The sequence below is a fragment of the Spermophilus citellus genome (genome assembly GCF_964194105.1).
Source record: "Spermophilus citellus genome assembly, chromosome: X".
NCBI classification, from domain to species: Eukaryota; Metazoa; Chordata; class Mammalia; order Rodentia; family Sciuridae; genus Spermophilus; species Spermophilus citellus.
This window is the reverse complement of record NC_138190.1, coordinates 65732152-65758321: the sequence shown is the minus strand read 5'-3', so window position 1 is coordinate 65758321 and position 26170 is coordinate 65732152. Positions and strand designations below refer to the sequence as shown.

Here is a 26170-nt window from a genome sequence, read left to right as displayed (position 1 = left end):
TATACAAAATTACATATAAGAGGTTGTGAGGGGAATGGGAAAATAAACGAGGAGAGAAATGAATTACAGTAGATGGGGTAGAGAAAGAAGATGGGAGGAGAGGGGAGGGGGGATAGTAGAGGATAGGAAAGGTAGCAGAATACAACAGTTACTAATATGGCATTATGTAAAAATGTGGATGTGTAACCGATGTGATTCTGCAATCTGTATTTGGGGTAAAAATGGGAGTTCATAACCCACTTGAATCTAATGTATGAAATATGATATATCAAGAACTTTGTAATGTTTTGAACAACCAATAAAAATCAAAACAAAACAAAACAAAACAAACAATTAGAGTGATTTATGGAAGTCTCCAGAACATCTGTGTAGGGTATGGCTCATAACAGAGCAAAAAAATCAAAGGGTATTTCTTTTCAATGTAGGAGAATGCATGAGAGTGGGTTTTAAATGCTGCAGCAATAGACAGTGATATGTGGAGGAGAAAGCAACCATAATATGTTAGGTCCCTAGCTGAAAATTGTTGAACTTTTAGTTTGTTTCCAAAATAATTTATAAGGCACAACCTAAATTAATTAAACTTTTAATATATTGTGCTCTTTCTTATAACTGTTAGACAAGGTGAATATGTCTGGTAGACTAGATCTAATGAAAGGCTAAAATAAGGTTTATATGCTTCTGATGATTTCCATGAAATAGACCTTAGTGCCTATTCAGACCATTATAGAAAAAAAGAAAAGTTTATGAATCTAGAATTCTAACAACATTGTTTGAGTAGGAAGTTTTTGTATCAGTCTTTGTACTTAAATAGAAATATGTTTTATGTAACTATACAAGTTTAGTCTTTGAAAGATAATTATATGAGCACATGTTAATTATGTATAACTTAGGAAGTTATATTCTCTTTAATTTTGCCATTTTTATATTAAATTTTATAAATAAAATCTGTCAGAAATATTTTAATTAAAATCTGGAGATTTTTGAGCACAGATAATTATTTTTATTATTCTTTGTTTTGCAAGGAAAAGTGACAAAGGTTTATGTTACCTAAAGTCCATTTTTAGGAAATGAAAGATATGTTAATGATTTTATTATTCTGAGTTTGAAGATGAATTGGGGAATGGCAAAATTGAGACATATTTAATAAAAGGTCAAAAAGCACTAAGAGAATAATTTGATGACCAAAAATTCTACTACTCTAGGCACAAAATAATGTAGTCATCTCACATTGAAAGATCCAAATTCTACCATTACTGTTAATGATACAATAGTCATATAATAATTCAGAATAAAACATTTATTAATCTGCCTTTGTACTTATGCATTTAAGAATACACAGATAATAGATGAGAGGCAGTAAGAAGTAATTATATAAAGCTTTTAACTAGAACTTTAAAATATCATTAAGTAAGGTTGTATTAAATAAATGTTGGTCCTTCTCATCATGGATTTAACAAAACATAGACCAAAAAGTTTTTTTTTTAAATATTGTGTCTATACTGAACACATACAGATGTATTAGGTTATGATTCTCTAAGTAATACAGTATAAAAACTATTTAAACAGTATTTACATTACATTACGTATTCTAAGTAAATTAGAGATATGTGTAGATTATATACAAATACTATGGCATTTTATAGAAGGGACTTGAACATCTGCAGATTTTGGTATCCGTGAGACCCTGGAAACAATTCCCCCAAAATACCAAGGATGTCTGTATATCATATTAAATTTATTATTTGACTGAACTACAACACCCTTAATAAGCAGAAATCATATTCATTATTTCATAGGTTTTATTTCTCTAGAATTATTCTACCTAGAATGATTAACCACTTAATTATGAATTTTAATAAAGTAACCAAAATTTACTTTCTCTAGATACAAGAGAAAACTAGAGGACAGCAAATCAAAACCATTTCTCTTTTCTATAAGCACCTTTCTATATTATTTTAACAACTAAGATGAAGCAAAGCAAAAATAAACATAATAATCTAAAAGCATTTGCAAAGTTTGTTAATCTATTGAAATAAAAGTATTAAAATTATGTTTAATAAGCAGTACTTTCTATCATCAATTTTTAAGGTACTTTTCAGGCAATCAAAGATTATTTAAGCTGAACAAGGTGGCACACACACCTATAATCCCAGCATCTCGGGAGGCTGAGGCAGGAAGATTGTTAGTTTAAAGCCAACCTCAGCAAAAGTGAGGCACTAAGCAACTCAGCGAGACCCTGTCTCTAAAAAAAATACAAAATAGGGCTGGGGATGTGGCTCAGTGATTGAATGCCCCTAAGTTCAATCCCCAGTACCAAAAAAAAAAAAAAAAGATTATTTAATACTTTACTTAGATCTGTGGTCTGAAAGTTACTAAAGGATTTTAAAATGATAATTAAACTAATATATTTAAATCTTTATGACTTGCAGGATTAAAAATTTTAAGAAAATTATCCCACCTTAAAGACAACCATTGTGTCACTCTATGAAGTTGAATGCAATTTTGTACATATAATTTTTTTATTTACAAAGTATGGACAAATTGGAATGTTTTTTATTCATAAAATAATATATGAAATTTGGGAAGTTTGACTCAAAAATTTAATTCTGGTACTGAACAAACCAAAATATTATGTAAACATTATTTTTATAGGGTACACTAATTTCTTTTTTTTTTTTTAAAGAGAGAGTGAGAGAGGAGAGAGAGAGAGAGAGAATTTTTAATATTTATTTTTTAGTTCTCGGCGGACACAACATCTTTGTTGGTATGTGGTGCTGAGGATCAAACCCGGGCCGCACGCATGCCAGGCGAGCGCGCTACCGCTTGAGCCACATCCCCAGCCCCTAGGGTACACTAATTTCTAAAGACTGAATCATGATAAAATTTTTCTTTTATCTTGAAATTAAAGCCTTTCTTATTATTTCATAGCTGTAGTTACAAAGCTTATTATGAAAATATATTTTAGTGTCCCTCCCCAAAAATACAGTTTAATAACTTCTTTCTTTCAACTGTAATGGTTTATCTGGACTAGACATTCTTAGAATGTATGCATAACAGATGAATCATTTTTTGATCACTAAATCTTGAAAGTTTCTCAAGGGAGGGGAAAAGAGAGTAAGTGGATATAAAAGGGAGCTGGCTTTAGACAAATATGCAATTATCACTGCAAGAACTAATTATATTCTCTGCAAGGAGAAGTAAGTTTAGATATTGAGAAATGGATTTTGCCATATATGTACACAAAATCAAATGGCATAGAGCTGATTTTGAAATATGGCCTTGGACAAATTTATCAAGCTATATGACTTACCCCTGCTGTACAGAGACAAAGGAGAGACCTCCCAGGTTAAACAAAGTTATATCACTTTTGACAAACAAGGTAATCTACTTGAGTGTTTCTTCCCTTTTTGTTTTAAGGTACCTCTCAAACTAACAATTGTGTTCATGCCAAAATCTCCCCAAAATTTCCACATTTCCCAAATTATCCTTAGTGAAATTATACCAGTTATAGAGAAGAAAGTACAAGTTAGAATGATAGTGAGAAAAAATGAGAAAAGCAGGTGTTTAGCCTGGAAGATTTGTAGTTTTAGATCAAAAGAATGCCAAGAGAATGGCCTCAGAGTATGTTGCATGTAATGCATTCCGCTGTCATATATACATAAAAAAGTAGAAAAAAGAGTATGTTCCAAAGCAAATCACCACTGCTTGAGACAAAAGCTCCTTATTCTAAGCAAATGAAACCAAGCAAAGGCATTCTAAGGGACACACCAAAAAAGACTTAAGAAATCTTTAATTTGGGGGGAAATGATGACCTGGATCAAATTTTATTGAAAGGATAACAGTTTGAGAAGAAATCTGAACTTTTCAGCTCTTGGAAATGGCTTAAGCTTAAATTTATCGAACCTATGTCTATCTGTCTATATGCACTTTTATATAAAACAACAGTTAATACATTAGAGCAATAGCAGATTGTAGGGGCAGATGTTAAATGCGATCATATTTCTACAAATAATCCCAAGGAGTCTTATTCCTAGGAATACAAAATAAACCCAACACTGAAAAAATTTAATAAAACACCACAGCTCAAAATTCAGTTTGAGCTTACCTCTAGCTAAGGGAAGATGGTGGATTGAACAGATTGGGACACAAAGGATCTCTGATGCACATGGTATTACTGAGTTAAGAGTTTTGGTTCAAAGCAGTGAGAATTTCAGCTGAATCTTGGTGAAACCTTTATTTCAGTCAGTGCCTCCCAGACAAAGACCATTGGGAACACCCCCTGTATTTGAACAAGTTGGGTTTACTACTGTTTGCAGCAAGGTAAAATGCACATTGTGGGGGCTGGGGTTGTGGCTTAGTTATGGAACGCTTGTTTAGCATGTGTGAGGCACTGGGTTCAATTCTCAGCACCACAAATAAACAAATAAATAAATGGAGGTCCATCAATAACTAAAATTTTTTTTCAAAAATGCACATTGTGGGAAAATGTGTATAGGTATGAACCTATTTGTGTTTAACCTATCTGGAGTTCATTAAACTTTGTGGATATATAATATAGATAATGGTTTTGAACAAATTTGTGGAGTTTTCAGCCTTTCTTTAAATATTTTTCTCTGCATCTTTCCCTTATTCTTCTCCTTCTAGTACTCTCATTATACATGTGTTGATATACTTAATGGTGTCCCATAAATCTCTGAGAATCTGTTCATTTTTCTTCATTTTTTACCTTATCATCAGATTGATCTCTCTATTGATCTATCTTTAAATTCATTGATTCTCTCTTCTGTTGAAAAATCTACTACTGAACTCTTCAGTGAATTTTTCATTTTAATAATTATATTTTTCATATTCTGATGTTCATTCATTTTTTCATAATTCTTATCTCTTTCCAGTATTCATTCTTTGACAAAAAGTTGTTGTCATGGTTTCCTTAATTATTTAAACATCATTTTCTTTTCATCTTTGAACATATTTTTATAAGTTCTTTGACATTTTTTTGCCTGCTTAATCTAACATCTATGCCCCACCATGACAGTTTTTATCACCTTCAGTTTTTCTTATAAATATGTCACATTTTCTTTGTATGTCTCACAATTTTTTTTTTTTTTGCTGAAAACTGAACATCTAGATAAACTACTGCTGGCTTTTTATGTTTATTTATTTTTGAATTGGTACAATGCCTTTCCTAGTGCAATTCATTGAGCCTGTTGCTCCCATGGTATATGACCTTGGATGCTCCTCTCAGTTTTTCCTCTTCTCTTTATTTTCAATCTTGGTTCCTACCAATCCCCCTGGGCCAGCATACCTTAGTGGTTGATCAGTGATGGGCCAGAGGTTATGCTTAAAATCTTGAACCAATGTAGCTCTTTTCCTTTGCCAAGGGACTTATAAATGATTTTAGAATTCTTTAAATTTAGAGAGTTTTCAAGTCTCTTTGTTTTAAAGCCCTTTGTCTGCCCAATGGGGAAAGGATAGAGCTTCAAGGCAGCAGGGTCTGATCTGCATCAAAAATGAGAAGAAAATGTAGCAAGTTGAGGATCATAGTCATTGCTGGCAAGTGTATGAAATGGGAAGTTAAGTTTTCTCAAAAGTGCTCATTCCAGTTTCTTGGGATTCTTGATCATTGCTTTGAGCTGAAATAACTACCATATTCCCATCCACTTTTTGTCTGATCACCTTCCTTTTTGTGTTCACTCTCACATATCAATTGCCAGAACTATCTCACTGGTAATCCAAAATTTGTGTTGCTGCCATATCGTTACAGGCAACAACTGCATAAAGGGAGAAATGTAGGCCACCAGGGCAGGTTTCATGGGCATGTGACTAGAGCAACAGCACAGGACTAAACCCACAAAAATGGGCTTCATGATTGGAATATAATATTCTGTGCTTGTCATATTTGATTTTTTGTTAAGAGATTGGCTTTTATTTTAATTTTTGGTATAATTTCTTTGTATTTTGAATTTATTTTAATAGACACATAAAAACATAAAAATTATATAGTAATGGATGCTATATAATGATTAAATCAATTATACATGTATCTCATCAAATATTTATCATTTCTTTATAGTGAAAACATAAAAATCCTTTCTACTAGATTTTTGAAATATATAATACATTGTTATTACCTATATTTGCCCTATTGTGCAAGAACACACCAGATCTTCTTGCTGCTAACTGTAATTTAGTGCACGTTGATCAACCTTTCCTCATATATCCCCCAACCTACATTTCCCAACCCCTGATAACCACCCTTCTACTCTCAACTTCTGTAAGATCAACTTTATTAGATTCTTTGGCACTTGTCTTTCTGTGCCTGGTTTATTCCACTTAGTATAATTATCTCTAATTCCATTCCTTTTGCCTCAAGTTATAAGACTCCTTTCTTTTTATGGCTAAAGAGTATTCCTTTGTGTATATGTACCTAATTTGCATTACTAATTCAGTAGCTGATGAACATTTAGATTGTTTCCCTTTCTTGACTATTGTGTACAGTGTTGCAATGAACATGGAAGTGCAGATGTCTCTTCAATATACTGATTTCATCTCCTTTGGATATATATCCAGGAGAGGATTGCTAGAACATTCCATTTTTAATTTTTTGAGGAACCTCCATACTGTTTTCCATAATGGCTATGCTAATTTACATTCCCATCAACGGTGTACAAAGGTACCCTTGATACCTCCTCACTAGCACCCATTATCTTTAGTCTTTTTTGATAATAGCCATTCTTACTGAGATGAGCTGATATTTCACAGTAGTTTTCATTTGACTTCCCCTAATGATTAGTTATCTTGAGCATTTTTTTTCATTTATCTGTTGACCATTTGTATTTTTTTCCTATGATACATTTCTATTTAATAAAAGTTCAGGGCTGAGTTTGTGACTCAGAGGTAGAGTGCTTGCCTGGCATTCATGAGGCACTCGGTTTAATCCTCAGCACCACATAAAATAAAAAACAAAGATATTGTATCCACCTATAGCTAATAAATAAATAAATATTTTTAAAAATTAGAAGTTCAGTGGATTAGACCAAGGGAAATGAAGGGAAGGGAGAGTGAATAGGAAAGACAATAGAATGAATTGGACATACTTTCCTATGTTCATTATATGAATACACCACCAGTGAAATGCCATATCATGTACAACCATAAGAATGAGATCCTAATTAGAATAAGATATACTTCATGTATGTATAATATTTGATTTTTTGTTAAGAGATTGGCTTTTATTTTAATTTTTGGTATAGTTTCTTTGTATTTTGAATGTCAAAATATATTCTACTGTCATATATATCCAAAAAGAACAAATAAAAAAATAAATGGCTATTTCGATCTATTGCCTATTTTTAAAATGGTTTCTTCCCTCCCCACCCCCATAGAGTTTTTGGAGTTCCTTATAAATAGTGAATACAAACCTCTTGACAGATGTATAGTTTGCAAATGTTTTCTCTGATTCTATATGTTGTTTCCTCACTCTGCTAATTGCTTCCTTTGTTGTGTAGAAGCTTTTTAATTTGATGTAATCCAGTTGGTCTATTTTTGCTTTGGTTTCCTATGCTTTTGGGGTCATGTCCTAAAAACCCTTGCCCATTTTCTTGACATTTCCTGGACTATTTCCCCCTACATTTTCTTCATAGTTTCAGGTCTTACATTTAAGACTTCATTGATTTGGTGCTGATATTTGTAACAGGTGAGGGATAAGGGTTTGGCTTCATTCTTCTGCGTGTGGAAGATATATTTTCTCCACATGTTCTTAGCACCTTTGTCAAATATCAGTTGTCCGTATGTGTGTGGGTTTAGTTTTAGACTCTCTACTTTGTTCCAATGATCTATGTGTCTGTTTTATGCCAATACCATGATATTTTGATTACTACAATTTTGTTGCACAATTTGCAGTCAGGTAATAGATTGCCTTCTTGCTTAGTTCATCTTTTCTAAAATGTCTTTGGCTATTCAGGTTTGTGTGTGTGAATACATGTATTTTTGTATAAATTTTAGAATTGTTTTCTCTAATTTGATATAGAATGCTATGATGTTTGATAGGAATTTCGTTGAATCTGTGAATTGTTTTGTGTAGTATGGGCTTTTTTTTTAACAATACTAATTCTTCTAATCCATGAACACAGTTTTTTGTGTCCTCCGGTTTCTTCCCAACGTTTTATAATTTTCATTGTAGAGCTATTTCACCTTTTGGTTAAATTTATTTATAGGTATTTTCCTATAGCTATTGTAAGTGGGATTGCTTCCTTGACTTTTCTTCAGATAATTCACTAATGGCATATAGTAATATTACTGGTTTCTGTATGTTGAATTTGTATCCTATTACTTTGCTGAACTCATTTATTAGTTCTAATAGTTTTTTAGTGTAGATTTTTTGGTTTTCCATATATAAGATCATGTTCAAATCGTGACAATTTGAATTCTTTTTCAATTTGGCTGCCCTTTGTTTCTTTTGCCTGATGGCTCTAGCTAGGATTTCCAGCATTACAGTCAATAAAAGTGGACGTCCATGTTTTATTGAGATCTTAGAGAGAAAGCTTTCAGCTTTTCCCCATGCACTATAATGTTAGCTGTTGCCCTATTAAAAATAGCCTTTATTATTTTGAGGTATGTTCCTTGTATGACTAATTTATCAAGCATTATTTTTACTGTGGCTTAAGAAATGTAGTCCTATTGATTGGTCTCATTCATATTTAAGAATTCAAAAATGGAAAGATAGAACTGCCTATTAAGTTCACTATGCTGCTCAACTGTGTTTACTTTCCTACTTGCTATAATTATTCTCTTCCCTCATAATTTTTTTGCATCTTTCTTCAACTCCTTCACAACTAGCTCATGATGGTGCCTTATTTATCTGTCAGAAAATATTTACATTCAGATGGAAATCTATTGTCTTCCATTAAACAAAGCTACCAACTTGCTGATACCAGTTCACATATTCTCTGACTTCCTTACTGTTATAATGGATGCCATTGTCCTGTTCCTATTAAAAGTTGACATTGACACATATGCTGTGAACAGAATTCCTTCCTTCTCTCTCCTTAAAATTATTTTAACATTTGCATAAAAGTCTATAGGGTGGATTGTGCAATTTAACTATTTGATAAATTGATTCTGAATTTTGTCACTACAAATAGAAAAGCAATAAACATTTTGTTCATATTTTCTTGTTCCTTTTTATTTGGTAAATTTCCAAGTATAGAATTCATAGGTCAAGAAGCATTTATATTTTCAGTTTTTTAGTAGTTGCTTATCATTTTCCCAACCAATTAGTTTTTGCTTTTCTAGGGATTATGCTTCCCTATGTTAAACTTAGAATAAGCTTGTCAATGCCTTAAAAAACTTTCTGAGATTCTAATAGGAATTTTATTAACCTCTAGATAATTTGAGAAGAATTAACATCTTTACTATGAGTCTTCCAATATATTGAAAGAGTGTGTTACCATATGTCTTCTAAGTAACAAAGCAACAAACTCCTGTATGTGTATGGTTAGATTCATGCTGGAGTATTTCATGGTTATTTTGAGTAATTATAAATGCTATTATATTTTTAATTTCAATGTCCATATGTATTATTAATTTTTGAAATGCAATAGATTTTATACATTTATCTTGTGTATTGTGCATATTGCTAAACTCAATAATTAGGTCTAGGAGATTATTTTTGTAGATTCTTTTATGTAGATTTTCTATGTAAACAGACATGTTATTTGCAAAAAGAAATTATTTCTTCATTTCCACTGTTTCCTCTTATTTCTTTTTTAAAATTTATTTATTTATTCTAATTTGTTATACATAACACCAGAATGCATTTCAATTCATATGGAGCACAATTTTTCATATCTCTGGTTGTGCTCAAAATAGAGTCACACCATTCATGTCTTCATACATGTACTTCCTCTTATTTCTTTTACTAGTTTTATTGTTCTTGTAACATTTTTACTATTGTATTGAATAAGATTGGTGATAGTGAATATTCTTTCCTTGTTCCAAGCGTTAGGGGAAAATACTCAATGTTTCATCATTAAGTATAATGTTAGCTTGTAGGTCTATTTTTTAAATATCTTTATTTTATTTTTTTTATGTGGTGCTAAGGATCCAACCCAGTGCCTCACTAATGTGAGGCAAAAGCTCTCCCTCTGAGCCACAATCCCAGCCCCAGCTTTAGGAAATTTCTCTTCCAAGTTGTTTTCATGAGAGTTTATGGATTTTATCAAATGTTTTTATTATATTATTTGATGTGATAATATGATTTTTCTTCTTTAGTCTGGTGATATGGTAGATTATGTTTTTATTCAAATGTTGAATTAGTCTGAAATAACTACATAATTCCCACTTGGTCATGATGTATAATTATTTTTATACCTCGGTGGATTTAATTTGCTAATATTTTCTTGATTATTTTTCAATTTTAGTTTCTGAGACATATTTGTCTACAGATTTCTCTTATTCTTTGTCTGGTTTCAGTATTAGGACCTCAGAAAATTTGGTAGGAATTGTTCCTTCATATCCAATTTTCTGGAATATTGTATAATATTTGTGGTAATTCTTCTTTGACTGTTGAGTAAAATTCTATGGTGAAGCCATCTAGGTCTGGAGTTCTCTTTGTGGGCAACATTTTAATAACAAATTCATTTACGGTAATGATTATAAGATTAATCCAGTTTCCTATTTTACCTTAGTTGAATTTTGATATATTGTGATTTTTGAGGAATTGGTATATATCTTCTGAATTGTCAAATTTAGGAGTGTAAACTTGTTCATAGCTTCCATTTATTATTTTTTAATAGTTACAAGATCTGAAATGATATCCTTAGCTTCATTTCTGATATTGATGGTCTTTTTATATTTATTGGTCTTGATATATGTATTTTAAAGAACCAGGTTATTATTTCATTGAGATTTCTCTATTGTTTTCAATTTCATAAATTTCTGTTCTTATTTTTTATTATTTGCTAACCTATATTTGCTTTAAATTCATTTTCTCTTCTTTTTATAATTTCTTGAGGTAGGAATTTAGATTATTGTATCTTTCCTCTTGTGATATAAGTATTTTGTACCATAAATTTCCCTCTAAGCTTTGCCTTATTTGCGCCTCACAAAATTTGAATATTGTACTTTCATTTTCATTCAGCTCTCTATATTTTTTAAATTTCCTTTGAGACTTCCTGTTTGACTCATGGATTCTTTCAGAGAGTGTTTTAATTTTCAAATGTTTGGATATTTTCCGTTTTTAAAGCATTATTTGCTTTTGTTGAATAACCTTATGTTTTGAAAAACTGCATCATTTTGATTCTCTTAAAATTGCTAAAGTTTTTTAATGGCCCAAGTTATGGCTTTTCAAGGTATTATTCTTATCAAGAATTTCATGAATTCTTGAAGACAAAATGTGTTCTGCTGCTATTGGCTGAATTATTCCATAAAAGTCAATTATATCCTGCTGGTTGTTGATATTGTTGAGTTGATGATATTGTTGATCCTTGCTGTTGTTCCATCAATTGCTGAGAACAGTGTTAAAATCTATAATTATGGATTTTTCTTTTTTCAGTTCTGACAGGTTTTTGCTTCACTTATTGTGCAGTTGTTTGGTGCACAGATATTTAGGATTCCTATGTCTTCTTAGTTGATGGACTGCTTTTTATTATGCAATGTCCCTCTTTGCCCTTGGTAAGTTTCTTTGCTGTGATGGCTAGCTACTTTATCTGTTGATATTGTTACTCTGCATTCTTTTTATCAGTGTTTCCATGGTATATCTTTTTACATCTCACTACTTTCAATTTGCCTATATCATTATATTGGAAATGAGTTTCTTGTAGACAGTGTACAGTGAGGAGAAGACTCCGTGTAGGTAAGAGAAATGTAAGCAAAGCCATAGGGATTCCCAAAGGTAAAGAAATAAACCAGAGAGTTTAAGGAGATCACGGTAGCTAAAAGTCCACAAGACAGTGTAAAGTAGAGGAGAGAATAAGCTGGAGGGAGAGAAACAAAAACAAACTGGAGGGACAGAGATACTTGAATTTGAGATAAGTATGAGAAGCAGGAAAAAAACACATGAAAGAAGATGACGGAAGTGTACTTAGCTTACACTTATAAATAGAGCTTCTACCAACCATTTGGAATAGAAAACCACATAATTCGTGGTATAATGGTAAAGTATTCAGAAGGTTCTGGTCTAAGTGGGGAGTAATTATCTCTAGACTAAATGTTGCTCTGGTTCCACTTAACAAATAATGAAAAAGGAACCAGAAAGGATCAAACTACTTTCAACAGATTTAATCATACCACAGAGCAAAGCTCAAGGATATTTGTAGAAATGCACAAATTTTTAGTACCTTTGACATCACCTGAATGGCAGAATAGGATAAGCCTAAGCACTTTTTCACCCTTTGGACACAGTTTCAATAGAAGCATGTGGACCAGTTCCCCCTTGTAAGAAATTCACAAACTAGCTAAGAAGCACCTACACCTCAGGCAAGTGCAACACCAGCAATGTTAAAACTGGTAGCAAAAACAGAAACAGCTTCTAGTCAAAATCCCCATCCCTGGCATAGCACCATATGACCAGAAGGGAACCTTCTTTTCCCAACTTCTCCCTGAGAAGAGAAACAATTGGATTGTACACTCAGTGTTCCAACTTCTCCAGGAGCTAATGAAGGGATTGACTTCTGGCCCACACAACTCAGAATGCTGACAGGACTGGCATGCTATAGATGTCTGGGGACCACTAACAACAAAGATGGTGGTATGGACTAGCACAAAGACTTGAGAGACCCACAGAAGTTTTGGCTAGATTGATTGGTGAAAGTCTTCTGCATAAAGCTAATCCAGGAAGATGGATTTTTTAAATGCATAGATATCGATACCAAGGGGCAAGAAAAAACTAAGAATCAGGGAAATACAACTTAAATAACAACAAGAACAACAACAACAAAAAGATAAAACTCAGATACCAACACCAATGGAACAGTGATATTTGACAGAATTAAATATTCTCTTCATAAAAATTTTCAATGAGCTCAGGAGTACAGTTCATGAAAAAAGGAGAATATCAACAAAGATATATAAATTTTTACAAAGAACCAAATGGAAATCTTAGAGCTGAAGTTTACAATAACTAAAAAAAAAAAATAGTACAGGGGTTTAGCAGCAGACTAGAGCATGCAAAAGAGAGAATCAGCAAAACAAAAAAAAATAAGATGCATTAATGAAATTCACACCACAATGTATTATAATTAATTTGTTAGAAGTTAGAGACAACGGGAATTTTGTAAACCATCAAGAGAAAAGGGATTTGTCATGTATAAGGGAACCTCAATAAGATTTTAAATGAATTTTTCAGTAGAAACTTTTCAGAATAGAAGGGAATGAGATGTTTGTTCAAAGTATTGAAAAAAACAAAAACTACCAAACAATAATATGATGCCTGAAAAAACTATCCTTCAAAACTGAAGGGAAAATAAAGACTTTCACAGACAAACAAAAGCTGAGGGAGTTTATCATTGCTAGACCTGTCTTACAGGAAATGCTAAAGGGAGTTCTTCAACTTAAAAAGAAAGAATGCTGAACAGCAAAACAATAACATAAGAATTATAAAACCTACTGGTAAATTAAATTGAGTTGCAAATACAGAATACTGTATTACTATAAAGATGATGCATTGATAACTTTTTAAAAAATATTTTTAGTTGGAGATGGACACAATACCATTTTTTAAATATTTTTATGTAGTGCTGGGATCGAACCCAGTGCCTTACATGTGCTAGACAAGTGCCACTGAGCTACAAGCCCAACCTCAACAACTTTTAGCCTCAATAACTTTTTTTATACCTTTATTTAATTAATTAATTTATCTATTTTTATGTGGTGCTGAGGATCAAACCCAGGCCCTTGCACATGTTAGGCAAATGCTCTACCACTGAACTACAGCCTCAACCCCAATAACTTTTAATTCTATAAAAGTTAAACAGAAGCATTAAAATATAACTAAAATATATTAATGATATATAATATAAAAAGTTGTAAATTGTGGCATTAATGGCAAAGTGTTACAGAAGAACAAGTGTAGAGTTTTTGTACATGTTCAAGTTAAGTTATTAAGAGTTTCAATTGACTGTACAAGAAATTTTAAGTAAGTTCATGGTAACAAAAAAAAATCAATATAAGTTACATAAAAAAGAGATGTAGCTCAGTGGTAGAGCCTAGCATATATGAGGCCCTCGGTTTAATCTGCCACCCTAAACCCCTGCCTGGGAGCAGGGGAGAGTTCATAAAAGACAGAAAGAAAACAAAGCATCATACAAATCTTAAAAAGCCACAAAGGAATATAGTAAAATAGAGAAAGAGGAACAAAAGAACTACCAAATAGGCAGAAAACAACAAAATGACCATAGTAAATCCTTTCCTATCAATAATTACTATAAATGTAGATGAATTAAACTCCCAGATTAAAATACATGGAATGATGGACTAGAGATGTGACACAGTGGTAGAGCACTTGAGTAGCATATATGAAGCTCTGGGTTTGATCCCCAGTACCAATAAATAAATAGATATATAGAATGACAAAAAAATCAATATCAAAATATACATTCTGTAAAAGGGACATTAGATTTAAGGACATACATAGTCTGAAAGTGAAGAGACAGAAAAAGATATCCCAAGCAAATGTTAACCAGAAGAGAGGAGGTATGGCTATACTTATTGCAGACAAAATGAACATTAACTCAAAAATTGTCAGAAGAGACAAAGAAGTACATTATATAATTATAAAAGGGTCAATCCACCACGAAGATATAACAATTATAAATATATATTATTCTAACTTTAGAGCACATAAATATATAAAACATTGACAAAATGAAGAGAGAAATAACAATTAAATAAGTAGAAAACTTTAAAATCTCATAGTCAATAATTAATGGAACAACTAGACAGAAAGTAGCACAGAAATGGTTAACTTGAACAATATTACAAGCCAAATGGACCCAACAAAGACATACAGAATGTTCATTCAAATGACAGCAGAATATACATCCTTCTCAAGTGCATGTGGAACACTCTCTAGGGTAGATGGTATGTTAGGTTATAAAACAAATCTTAATAAACCTAAGATTAAAATCATACCAAATATCTTCTTCAAACTCAGAGAAATGAAATCAGTAGCAAAAAGAAAACTGCAAAATTCAAATATATATGAAAAATAAACACCACACTCATAAGAAAACCACTGGGTCAAAGAAAAACTCAAAAGAAAACTTAAAAAACATTTTAAGACAAAAGAAAACAAAAATAAAACATATTTAAATTTATAGGATGTACCAAAAGTATACCAAGAGGAAATTTTACAGTGATGAACATCTACATTAAAAAGGACAAAGATCTCAAATAAGCAAGCTAACAATTCATCAATGAATTAGAAAATTAGAAAAAGAACAAGTAAGCCTAAAGTGAGCAGAAGGATGGGAATAAAAGACTAGAGTAGATACAAAGAAAATGGAGAATAGAAAAATAATTTTTAAATTAATGAAACACAGTACCAAAAAGAAAAAAGAAGTAAAACAGAATAGAAAAATAATTTTCAGATTAATGAAACTAAATGTTGGCTTTTTGAAAAGATAAATAAAATTGATAAAACTTTAGCTATACTAAGAGAAAGGATACAAGATTCAAATAAATTATGAATGGAAGAAGAGATAATTACAACTGATAGCACAGAAATGAAAATGACCATTAAAAATTACATACCAACAAACTGGTTAACCTAGGAAAAATGTATGAATTCCTAGAAATATATAACCTACAAAGACTGAATCATGAAGACAGAAAGTCTTGACAGAACTATAACTAGTATAGAAAATGAATCAATTACCAAAAACCTTCCAAGAAAGAAAATCCCACAACCAGATGGCTTCACTGGCAAATTCTATCAAACATTTAAGAAAGTATTAATGCCAATCATTTTCAAACTGTTATAAAATTTTTGAAAAAAAATTTGCCAAAAACTTACAGTAGAAAGAGGAAATCACACTTCTAAACTTAATCAAAGGTAACCTTGGCAACTTGGTAAGACCTTATCTCAATTTTTAAAAGGCTAAAGTTGTACCTCAGTGGTAGAGCACTTTGCTACCATATGTGAGGTCCTGGGTTCAATCCCCAGTACCACAAAAAAAGACAATATTTCAAGAGAGTATATCTCATGTTAATTGTTCTTACCACAGTAAAATGTTAAAAAACATCCAGCATCTTTTAAAAGGTACGATACTAACCATTCAATCAAAACTTATCAAGCAGCAAATAAGAAGGAGAATATGGCCCATAATAAAGAAAAAACAGTCAGTGGAAACTGATCATAATTGACACAGATTTAAGAATTTGTATAGGGGTCAAGATCCCACTGGTAGAGCACTTGTTTAGTCTTGGGTTCAATCCTAGCCCTGCAAAAAAAGAAGGAGGAGGAGGAGGAGGAGGATGATAAAAAGAAGAGATGAAGCAATTATTTTGATTATAGCCTATTTGTTCAAAAAGTTAAGTAGAGCTAAAGAAATTATAAGAAAAAACTAATTCATATTTCTATTAAAGAACACTTCAATTAATAAGATAAAAACACACTGTATGGATTTAAGAGAAGAGTAGACATTTCCAAAGAAAATATAAGAGAAGTTGATGACATGCCACTGGAAAATATCTGAAATAAAGAGAAAAAAATCATTTAAAAAAACAAGCATCAATCAGCTGAAGGATAACTTCAAGAAGCCAAATATGTATGCAATTGGAGGCCAAGATGAAATAGAGAATGGAAAGGAAGAAAAATATTTGAAGAATAATGGCCAAAATTTCCCAAATTTGATGAAAGTAAAGGCAAGAAGCTCAATAAGCCCCAAATACAAGAAACATGAAGAATAATAAGCCAAGGCATATCATAATCACATTGTTCAAAACAAGTAAAAAGAAAATATTAAAAGTACCTAGAGAAAAAATATGATTCATTTGAAGGAACAGCATAGGGATAGCTGTAAATTTCTCATTGGAAACAATGAAAATAGGAAGATTGTGCTTCATTATCTTTAATTTTATGTATAATTATGCTGGACTATGATGATCAGATATTTGGTCAAACACTATGGAAGATTCTGTGAGGGCAATTTTTGAATGAGATCCACATTTAAATTGGCAGACTTTGAGTAAAGCAGATTGACTTCCATAATGTGGGTGGACATCATCCAATCAGTTGAAGGCCTTCATAGAACAAAGACTGACTTTCTCCTATTGAAAAGGAAGTCTGCCAGCAGATGGCCTTTGGGCTTGAATTGTAACACTGACCTTTCCCCCGGTATCCAGCCTGAAAAACTTCAAACTTAAACTGCAACATCAGGTCTGCCCACCCTGCGGGCGCGGGGAAAAGGGTACACTTGTTCATTGTTGGTGGGACTGCAAATTAGTGCAGCCAATTTGGAAAGCAGTATGGAGATTTCTTGGAAAGCTGGGAATGGAACCACCATTTGACCCAGCTATTCCCCTTCTCGGTCTATTCCCTAAAGACCTAATAAGAGCATGCTACAGGGACACTGCTACATCGATGTTCATAGCAGCACAATTCACGATAGCAAGATTGTGGAACCAACCTAGATGCCCTTCAATAGATGAATGGATTAAAAAAATGTGGCATTTATACACAATGGAGTATTACTCTGCATTAAAAAATGACAAAATCATAGAATTTGGAGGGAAATGGATGGCATTAGAGCAGATTATGCTAAGCGAAGCTAGCCAATCCTTAAAAAACAAATGCCAAATGACTTCTTTGATATAAGGGGAGTAACCAAGGACAGGGTAGGGACGAAGAGCTTGAGAAGAAGATTAACATTAAACAGGGATGATAGGTGGGAGGGAAAGGGAGAGAGAAGGGAAATCGCATGGAATTGGAAGGTGAGCCTCAGGGTCATACACAACTACATATAAGAGGAAAGGAGGGGTAAGAGAAAAATAATACAAGTGAAGAAATGATTTACAGTAGAGGGGGTAGAGAGAGAAAAGGGGAGGGGAGGGGAGGGGAGGGGAGGGGAAGGGGGATAGTAGAGAATAGGATAAACAGCAGAATACATCAGTCACTAGAATGGCAATATGTAAATCAATGGAAGTGTAACTGATGTGATACAGCAATCTGTATACGGGGTAAAAATGGGAGTTCATAACCCACTTGAATCAAATTGTGAAATATGATATATTAAGAACTTTGTAATGTTTTGAACGACCAACAATAAAATAAAATAAAATATAAAAAAAAAACTGCAACATCAGCTCTTCCCTGGGGCTCTGACCTGCTGAAGTATCCTGAAGATTTTAGCCTCACCAACCTCCATAATCATGTGAGCCAATTTCAGTGTGTGTGTGCACGCAGGCACAAACATATCTAATTTGTTCTGTTTCTCTGAAAAACCCTGACTAGTATAAGCTCTGACTAGCATAAAAAAAAATTCTCAACGTAGATTGTATAACCTGGCAAAAATATCTTTCAAAAAATTGAAGGTGAAATGAAGACTTTTTCAGACACCAAATGTAGAATTTATCATTCACAGATGTACACTAGAAAATGTTAAATAAAATCCTTCATGCTAAAGGAAAATGATACCATGTAGAAATATAAATTTACACAAAGGAATGAAGGGCCATTCAAGACCAGCCTCAGCAACTTAGTGAGGCCCTAAGCAACTTAGTGAGAACATCTCAAAATTTTAAAAAATAAAAATAAAAAGGGCTGGGGCTGTAGCTCAGTGGTAGAGCGCCCCTTGCTTCAATCCCCAGTGCCAAATAAATGAAAAAATAAATCCTTTTTATTTTTATTAACAGCAGTTTCTGAATTCCACTGGAAGATATAGAAATGTGGAAAGAACATCAACATATAAAATAAAAAATTGTTGATGAAATATGAATTAACAATTTTCCTTGAACCTATCAGAGAACTGAAGTCAAAGGGCAGACAACTAACATGAATCTGGAGGGAGGTGCCTACAGAGAATAATAGGACTGAACCATTGTATACCCCCAAACACATGCCACTGAACACCATATAAGCTTTAGGACGATTAAAATTGAAATATTGGAGCTGGGACTGGGGCTGTAGCTCAGTGACAGAGGATGGGCCAGGCTTCCGATTTGAAATCCAGTTCAAATGGTTTTCTACCTCTTTATAGTCCTTTCCTCCAGAAATCCTACAGAGAATACCAAGGAAGGTTGTAAGAATGTTCTCCAATATTTCTGGTTGGAGGAAAAGAGCAACAGCCACTGCCAAAATCCACCTAGTCTAACATATATGTTAGACTATACAACATCTTCACTATACAACAAGACTTTATGTGCAAGGGAATGGATGGAATCCCATCACATTTGTGTGGGGTGAATGGAAATCATGATGGAAACTGCATCCACACTCATTTTTCTAGAGGCATCTATATTTGGAGGAAGAGTAGTAATACTCATGAAGAACATGCCCCCAAACCCAGGTTCAAAATACTTGCCTAAGATTGAAACTTAAAAAGAACATTAGAGAATGCCCACTTTTGCCCCCGCCCCCAACCAGGCTAACAAACCTTGAACAAATATATGATAGAATATCTGGGAGAATGTCAAGAGACTGACTCTATGGGGAAGAAAAACAAAAGCAAGATCCGGAGCCAAGTGGAGAAACAAAAACAAGGTATCACTAGAGGATTTTGAAATCTCTGGTGACCATGGCAACAACAAAATCCAACTCTGATAACCATAGCAACAAATTCCAACTCTGGTAACCATAGCAACTATAGCAACTAAGCAAATTTCAAACCTAGTCCAACTCCTGACTGATCAACACAAACCCCCACACCAAAGGACCAGAAGAAGGATAAGCATGCTTATATCAAAGTAAAAAAAAATTGATCTCAGTATGTATAATTGTATTCATGGTCATCTTTCAACAACAAAAAATCATGTGGCTTACTAAAAAGCATGAAAAAACACAGATTGAAGAGACAAAGAAATCATCTAAAGCAGTCTCATATATCACGTGGCTGTTGGAACTATCATAAAGGGAATTTAAAACAACTATGATTAACATGTTTAAGCACTGGTTCTCAAAAGCAGACAATTTTGTCCACAGGGAACATTTGGCAACATCTGGAGGCATTTATTAGTGTCTTAATGGGAGAGGTGCTACTGGCATCTAGTGGATAGAGGCCAGAGATGGTGCTAAATATCCTACAATGTACAGGATAGCATATTACAACAGAAATAGCCATCTGAAAATGTCAATTTTCCAAGACTGGAACTGCTGTGTTAAAAGTTCTAATGGCAAAATTAGAAGCCATGCATGATTGCATCAATACTTTCAACAGAAAAACAGAAACTGTAAGAATAAAATAGTTAGGATGACTATAGCAATCATTTCATGCCATCTATGTATATAAAAAATCATGTTGTTCGACTTAAATATACACAATAAAAAAGAATAAAATGGAAATGTCATAAATCAAAAGCACACAAAAAATTAGATTATCTCTATTGGGCTCAAAAGTAGACTCACCAGAGGTGGGGAAAGAATTACTGACCTTGAGGTTGAGTCAATAAAATTACCCAAACTGAAATATTAAGAGAAAAAAGTAGGAAAATAGGACAGAATATGCAAATGCTATGGAACAATAACAAATAATCTAATCATGTCTATTATTAGAATTGTAGAAGTAGAAGAGAGAGGATAGAACAGAGGGAATATGAAGAAATAATGACTGAGAAGTTTCCAAAATTACTACCAAACACTACAGACAAGCTTTTCACATGACTTTGGAGGCTGGGGCAGGAGAATTTTGAGGCCAGCCGGGGCAACTTAATAAGACCCTGTCTCAAAATACAAATTAAAAAATCCTGGAATGTAGTTCAGTGTAGTTTATTTATTCAAAATAAAAAAATAGAATTTCAGAGACTGTTAAGCAGGAAATGCAATACAAAACAAAAAAAAACATAAAAAATTATCCCTAATATATGGTGGTTCCGCTTATGATTTTTTTTTTACTTTACAATGGTGCAAAAGTGTACCAATATAACCATTGTATTTTTCATTTTTGGCACAGTATTTTACAAATTACACAAGACATTCATCACTTTATTATAAAATGGGCTTAAAATGAGATGATTTTGCCCCACTGCAGGCTAATGTAAGTGTTGTGAGCATCTTTAAGATCGGCTAAACTAAGCAAAGATCTTTGGTAGGCTAGGTGTATTAAATGCATTTTCCATTTATGATATTTTCAACTTGTAATGAGTTTATTGGGACATACCCCATTATAAGTTGAAGAGTATCATACACACACAAACATAGAGATAATATATTCACATTGCCAAAAAACAAAGGCAAAGAGAAAATCTTGCAGTTAGTCAGGGATGAGAATACCTATATCTAAAGATAGCAGCCTTATCTTTAGAAACCATGAAAGTGACTATATCTCTTAAGGTTTGAAACATTCTATGTCCAATGAAAACATCTTTCAAAAGTCAACCAATGAGGGTTGGGGTTGTGGCTCAGTGGTAGAGCACTCACCTAGAATGTGTGAGGCACTGGGTTTGATCCTCAGCACCAGATAAATAAAATAAAGGTATTGTGTCAAAAATAGCAATATAAATAAAATACAAAATAGGGCTGGGGATGTGTCTCAGTGATTGAGTGCCTCTGGATTCAATCCCTGGTACCAAAAAAAAAAAAAAAGTCAACCAATGAAGGACTGGACTTGTAGCTCAGTGGTAGACTGCTTGCCCAGCACATGAGACACTGGGTTTGATCCTTGGTACTACACAAAAAAATACAAACAAAATAAAGTTATTTTTTAAAAATCAACCAATGTGACCTAGCTTACCTTTATAGAATGCCCTCCCAACAACAGCAAAATCCACATTCTTCTCAAATTCACATAAAATATTCACAAAAATAGGCCATATTCTAGACCATAAAAGAAATTTTGACGAATAGAAAATAACAAAAATAATATGAAGCATAATCTCAGGCAAATATATAAAATCAAACTAGAATCAATAACAGAGAGACATCTGGAAAACCCTCACATATTTGGAAGTTAAACAGAACACGTGTGAAAAAGGAAGTCTTCAGGGAAATTAAAGAATATTTTCAACTAAATGAAAAATAAAATAGAATGTATAAAATTTGTGATATGCAGCTAAACCAGTGCTTGGAAAGAAATATATATATCCCAATTCATGAATATCCCAGTAGTAGAAATGATGTATTATATGAAAAGAAGAAAGATCTAAAAACCAATACCCTAGACTTCTACATTAAGAAGAGAAAGTAAAATCTAAGTATAAGCATAAGAAAGAAAATGATAAAAATTCAAGAAAAAAATAATAAATTAATATAAGAAAACAATAGGTAATTTTTTAAACATGGTTTGTTGAATAGATTAATAAAATTGATGAGAGAGAAAATCCATATCAGAGGATACCTCACTACTTATCTTAAAAGGATAAGGAGATAGTATGAACAATTCTATACCTATAAAATGCACGTAAAAAATAAAAACTATTTTTGCACAATTCTAGAGACTGGGCAGTCCAAGGTCAAGATTCCTGAAGATTTGTTGTCTAGTTAATGTCTGGCCCCTGCTCCAAAGATGGGTTATTTGAATGCTGGGTTCTACAGAAGGAAGGAATGTTCTGTTCTCACATGGTGAAAGACAGAAGGGCAAAAAGACATGAACACCCTTATCTCATTCTTTTATAAGGACACCTAATCTCATTCACAGGAGAGGAGCCCTTATGGATATAATCTCCTCTTAAATACTATCACACTGGCAATACCTGAGTTTTGGGAAGGGCACACTCCAATCATAGACCAATTCCTATAATGATGAAAACCAGCAAAAATCACTCAAAAGAAACATATAACCTTAATAACTCTATCTATTAAAATACTAAAATTGCAGTTAGCCATTCATCAACTGGCAGACATTGGGTTGCTTCCAGGTTTTAGATATTATGAATAGTACTACTATGACTATACATGTAAAAGTGTTTTCTGTAAGCATACAATTTAATCTGTTTTGGGTATATAAATAAGAGTGGAACTCTGTGTCATATGTAAACTCTAAATTTAATCTATTGAGGAATTGGCAAACTGATTCCAAAAGGGCTATACTACTTTGCATTCCTATCTCCTATGTGTGAGGATCCCAATTCATAAATATCCCAATTATTTATTTATTTATTTATTATTTGTGGCTACTGCTCATCAAACAAGTCTGTTGGTGTCATTTTTCCAACAACTCACATGATTGTTAGCATTTTTAGCAAAAAAGTATTTTTTTAACTAATGTGTACATTGATTTTTTGGACACAATGCTATTGAACACTGACTAAACTACAAAACAAACATGACTTTTACATGAACTAAGAAATCAAAATATTCAACTAATTCACTTTGTTGCAATATTTATTATATTGTGATAGTATATAACCAAACTTGTAATATCTCTGAAGTATGCTTGTATATGGAAGTTTTTCAGCACTCTTGTTAGCACTTGATATTTCTGATTTTAGAAAAATTTAGCTGCTGTTGTGTATGTGTGTTCTCATTTATTGAATTTTTTATTGACAGATAATAATTGTACATGTTGTGTGGTACAGTGTAATGTTTGGTACACTTATGCATTGTGTCAATATATAATCTTAAAGTATCTTAAATCAAGATACTTTAAGTTTCTTAAACTATCTTAAATCAAGATACTTCAGGTTATCCATAATCTAAAACATTTATCATTTCTTTGTGATAGAACATATTCCTCTCTTCTAGCTACTTGGATTATATGATACAATAATGTTAACCATAATCACCTAGAACACCAACATTTTTTCCTCCTAGGTGGCTATGACTTTGTACTCATTGAGTAATCTCTCCACATTCTCCTATCTGCCCTTACATTCCCAATCACTGGTAATCACTATTCTGCTCACTGGTTCTGAGTTCTGCATTTTAGATTCCACATATGAATTTGAAATCATGTAGTATTTGTCTTCAGGGGTCTGGCTTATTGCACTTAACATTATGATCTCCAGTTCAATTCATGTTACAAGTGAATTAGAGAATTTTGTTCTTTCTTATGCCTGACTCATATTCCATTTGTATGTATATACCACATTTTCTTTATCCACTCATCCATCAGTGGACACTTAAGGTTGTTTCCAAATCTTTACTATAGTAAATAGTGTTGCAATGAACATGGAAGTGAAGCTATTTCTTGTCATAATGATTTTATTTCCTTTGGATAAATATCCAGTAGTAACAGGGGCTGGGATGGTAGCTCAGTTGACAGAGTGTGATGCACTGGGTTAGATCCTTAGCATCACATAAAAACAAATAAATAAAATAAAGGTATAAAAAAATCCAGTAGTAGGAATGATCATATATCCTTTTTGATTTTAATTTCTTGAGGAAACTCCATACTGCTTTCTACAGTGACTCTACTAATTTATATTCTCACTAACACTGTGTAAGGCTACCTTTGTCCATATTCTTATCAGATTTATCATTTTTCATATTTTGGATTATAACTGTACTAACTGTGGTGAAATGATATGTCATTGTTTTGTTTTGCATCTCCCTGATGATTAGTGATGTAGAGCATTTTTCACCAACATTTTTATTATCACTGTTCTATTATGCTTGAAGGAATAGCTCACTTTGGTTTGGATTGGCAATTTCCTAATTTATAACTCTAAGATGAACATCTCTTCATTTGCTTATTTGCAATTTGAATATCTTTGGGGGAAAATGTTTATTTAAAGTGTTGTCCAGATTTTAGTTGGGTTGTCTTTTAATACAGAGCTGAAAGGAAGTCTATAATTCAAAAATAGGTAGAAAGATTCTTGACATTTAATTTGGCAATATTTTTTATTTGAAACCATATACAAAAAAAGAAATTATAAATAAAATCGATTACTACATCAAAATTAAAAACATCTGAGTACTGCCAATGCCCCTGTGGAGAAGCTGAGGTCAACATCAAATTTTAAATAAAGTATACACAAAACTGTTTCAGCAATGCAAACAATTAAGTGCATTGTTGTGGGTGATTATGCCATTGGTAAGACATGCCAGAGGAAGGGGAATTTGTTACAACATACAAATTTCCATCATAATATGTACTAAAAGTTTTTGACAACTATGCAGTCATTTTTATAATCAGTGCAGAGCCATATACTCTTGGACTTTTTGATGCTTCAGGGAAAGATGTTTTTGACAGATTATGACCACTGGGTTATCCACAAACAGATGTTTCTAGTTTGTTTTTCCTTGGTCTCTCTATCCTTCTTTGAAAATGTGAAAGAAAAGTGGGTGTGTAAGGTAACTCACTCTTGTCTAAAGACTTCTCTTTTGCTTGTTGAGACTAAAATTGATCTCAGAGATGACCCCTCTACTATTGAGAAGCTTGCAAACAAAAAAACGAAAAACCAACAAAAGCCTATCACTTCAGAGACTGATGAAAAGCTGGCCTGTGATCTGAAGGTTTGCAAGTAATGTGAAGTGTTCTTCACTCACACAGAAAGGCCTAAAGAATGTGTTGGATGAACAAATATTAGCTGTTCTAGAGCCTCAAGAACCAAAGAAGAGTCATAGGTATGTATTGCTCTGCATGCCCCTCCAGAGCCCTTTCTGCAGAGCTGACACTGGCATCATACAAAAAGCAATGTTTAAATCAAACTAAAGATTAAAAATTAAAATTCTGTTTTGCGATAAGGACAAATGCCCTGAACAGGATTTGAATGAAACATATGAAAGTGGATCAGAAGGATCCACTGTCTTACCCCTCCTCTGCCTCATTTTAGGCCCAGAGCTATGAAGTCAGCTGACCATGGATTGAACCTCTGAAACCAGGAGCCAAAATAAACTTTTCCACCTTTAAGTTGTTCTTGTCGGGTCTTTTGGTTACAGTGATGTAAAAATGACTAAAACTTAATTTCTAATTTATTTCACTTATAAGTGAAAAAGAACATTGCACTTTTTGAAATCTACTTAATGGATCAACTTAGTAATTTAAAAATCTTTCCCAGTCATTGTTTTATATGCTTAACATAGATTTGCAACTCAATAGTGTATGATATGGTATTCTCAGAATCCAGGTGAAGACCT

At 32.8% G+C, this 26170-nt stretch overlaps 2 long non-coding RNA genes and 1 pseudogene across 3 annotated transcripts in view; 2 read left to right on the top strand and 1 right to left on the bottom strand.

Moving 5' to 3' along the window:
• Nucleotides 1-26170, top strand: part of LOC308638799 — a 227649-nt gene that overhangs the window by 121981 nt on the left and 79498 nt on the right. The window lies entirely within an intron of this gene.
• The window catches only part of LOC308638798, a 44356-nt gene that overhangs the window by 9214 nt on the left and 8972 nt on the right, over nt 1-26170 (bottom strand). The window lies entirely within an intron of this gene.
• LOC308639357 (cell division control protein 42 homolog) lies at nt 25082-25745 on the top strand (annotated as a pseudogene). The gene has a single exon. The product of its transcript is annotated as a cell division control protein 42 homolog (transcript).